At 36.6% G+C, this 3,179-nt stretch overlaps 1 long non-coding RNA gene across 2 annotated transcripts in view; it reads right to left on the reverse strand.

Moving 5' to 3' along the window:
- The window catches only part of LOC136834194 (uncharacterized), a 29,519-nt gene extending 26,766 nt beyond the window's left edge, over window positions 1-2,753 (reverse strand). Inside the window, exon 1 of one of the 2 annotated variants that reach the window (XR_010851675.1) lies at window positions 2,620-2,753. This is a non-coding gene — a long non-coding RNA (uncharacterized lncRNA). Of the gene's footprint in view, window positions 1-2,614 lie in introns of both variants that reach the window. The other variant, XR_010851674.1, reaches the window with a different exon arrangement.
- Window positions 2,754-3,179: the final 426 nt, after the last annotated feature.

The following is a 3,179-nucleotide window of genomic DNA, read 5'->3' on the forward strand; positions in this document are numbered from 1 at the left end:
TAGGTCTATCTTTCTGTATCTAGGCCTATCTGTCTATCTGTACTTAGGCGGATCTGTCAGAAACTAACTCTAAAACCTAACCCGAATCAGAATTATATCTTATATATTACACATTAAGGCGTCAATTAAATCCTAAAACAGGACATTGAAAGGTGTCCTCTTCGCGAACATAAGGAACCCCTCAACTTAACTCTGTCTTCTAAAAAAAAAAAAAAAAAACACTTAATAAAAGTTGTTATCTCTTCAGATTACAACTCTCTCGGACCAACTCCATTTATAGCACATGGCAACCTGTCACACAAGGGAACTGGCCGGGCTTAAAAAAAAGAGAGAAATGGAAAAGAGAGAGAGAGAGAGAGAGAGAGAGAGAGAGAGAGAGAGGAAGGGTTAAAGTTTTAAGAAACGAGAGAAACATAAGGAGTAAGAAACTCGGTCTAGGAAGGGAGGAGGTTGAAGGCCATTTGTTGTGGGAGGGGAAAAAGGATATTGTACAAAGTATTAAAATCTAAAGCGCCTGCGAGTCGTCCTGGTTTCTCACGGCACCTTTAGATTAAAAAATTAAAATAAAATAAAAAGGTGTCCACGCTAGTTAAGTCTTTAGCTCCTTTACCTAGGGGTGGAGGGGGGTTTTTTTGGGGGAAGGGGGTCAAAGGGTAGCCAGGCTACTTCAAGTTTTAATAAGAGAAGACGAGAATTTTGATGAGTTTTAAGTTGACCTCGTTTAAACAGCCATGTAACTGGAGTCCCATCTCGGATTCTCATTAAAGAGGTTTTTTTTTTCTTTGGTGAAATGGGATTTCTTCCTTTCTCTTAAATTTCGCTTTTAATTTGCTTCTAAATTGTGCAATTTTCAAATGAAATATAATTTGTCTTCAGTGGAAGGGGATTTCTGCATTCGTTAAAGTACCTTCTGATTTAAGCACAATATGTTTACATCAGCCGGTTATGTTTTACACTACATACAAGAAACTCTCGTCATTTCAGATTTCCTTTAAAATATTAAAGTACTGAAATCATAATTATGAAACCATTTACAGCGAGACACCAGCTGTCACAAGCTCGTAAGGACATTTGGGCCTAGCGTCTACATCAGTTACAATAAAATCACATTTTCCCTTAAATATGTTTGTATCAACTGGTTATATTTTACACCACATAAAAGAACCACTTGTTTAAAACTACCTACAAATGGAATATTACTAACCCATATGCACTCAGTAAGTTAGGTTATATTGAAAAAAAATTGTTATGAATCCAATCAGTGCTCCTGGTTAGTCAGAAGGCTAAAAAAAAAAAAAAATCCCCAAACATGGAATATTTTGCCAAATCCAGAGAACAACAATACTGAACGATAAAAATAAAACTCAAGAACTGGGTAACATGATCTGATTATAAGACAAGACAGTATATATTTTGTTATGAACCAAACAAATGAGGTTTTGTAAACACATGCAGTTGTTCCATGTTCAAGATTAAGTTTTTACAAAACTGATTTGTCTGAAAAATATCGTGCTTGTTAGTTTACCACTATATAAAACTCACATACCTATTGCCAGTGAGTGTTGCATTCAAGTGGGTCAACTTTCTGTAATACTAGGGATACAATGCTGTCATTCAGGATAGGCTAGTCCAGTTCTAGTGGGGTTATTTAGCCAGGCGATTTAAAGAATTTTTTTTCTAGTTTGCATAGCCCACCTCAACGGTGTTCTGCTAACAAACGCCCTTAGCTCATGTTATTTGAAGCTGAGGTTAGGCTGATCTAGTGGACTTGCACCATAGCTTTATATAGTCCACTATAGCTTTATATCGTAGCTTTACGTAAATATAGGCTACCTTTAGGTTTCATTTTGTAATGCTGTATCTGGTAGACCAGGAATACAGATGTCAAGTAACAGCTGCCTGTAAAATATAAGCTATCCCTGGTTAGTCACGCAAGGCTGGCCTAGTCTAGTCAATTGCCTAACCTAACCTACCTAACCTCAGCTAAGGGGGTTTGCCACAGGACCCCATTCGTTAAAGCTGTGCAAACTAGAAGAAGCAATTGATCCACTGGTACACAAACTCCTGACTGCATGAATATGCAATGTGAATCAGCCAGTAACTTCCATAATTCAACTTCAAACCAGGAACAACTTAAAATCACAAAAGTACAAATAACAGAAGCTACCCTGCGGTAAACAATTGCTTCGCGAGCACTAAAAGTTATTGCAAGGTTAGTTTGAGTCCTAGATATTTGCTCTAAAACGACCAATAAAAATCATGACTTCGTATTAAAAATGACATCACACAACATTACCTAAACGAACGATAATCTGAAATGAGACCATGTTGGGGATTTGGTTATACTGATTACCATTGCCTTAACAATTAGGTTTGGTTTCGGTCACAGGCATTTGCCCTAAAACGAATAAAAAAAAACCAATAAATGTTTTATATCTTCGTTTTAAAATGGTGGCCACACATTACGACAAAACAACTAATCAAAAAATTTACAAAATTTCGGCCACCTTCGGTGGGCCGACCACCAAACTTGCACAAATCTGTCACCAAAACAATTGCAACACCAAAGTAACCTCTATCAACGGAAAATAAAATTGACAAACCAAATAATTACCGTACCTGATGAAGTCTTTCAAGAATTCCAGAATTCCAGGCGCCGGACACTCACAGAACACAACTGAAAGACCTCCAGAGTTCAGACTTCAGAGGCCAGGCTACCGTCAGAGACCAGAACTCCAGTCAGACCGCAAGTAAGTCCACAAGGCGGAAACCTACGAGAATTTAAAATTTGAATTTGCCATCAGTTGAAGGAGATTGATTAATTGACTGATTTGTGGCTATTAAAACTGGCGTCACAACATCTGGGTTGCCGACGCCGTAGTAAAATTAAATAGGAAAGTAAAAGGACAGATAAATAAATTAGTTTAAAAAGGTTTGTATATAAGAAATATATGTATAGTATGTATGTATTTACAGATATGATTGTATACATACATAAACATATATATATGTATGTATGTATGTATACAATCATATCTGTAAATCTATACATAGAAGTTACATACACGTGCTGTACAGAGAGAGAGAGAGAGAGAGAGAGAGAATCCTTCATTCTTATTTCTGCTATTCGGGGATACAGTTTTTAGCTAGTTTATAAAAAAAAAATATGACAATTCACT

This window comes from Macrobrachium rosenbergii, chromosome 53 (genome assembly GCF_040412425.1).
Source record: "Macrobrachium rosenbergii isolate ZJJX-2024 chromosome 53, ASM4041242v1, whole genome shotgun sequence".
Taxonomy (NCBI): Eukaryota; Metazoa; Arthropoda; class Malacostraca; order Decapoda; family Palaemonidae; genus Macrobrachium; species Macrobrachium rosenbergii.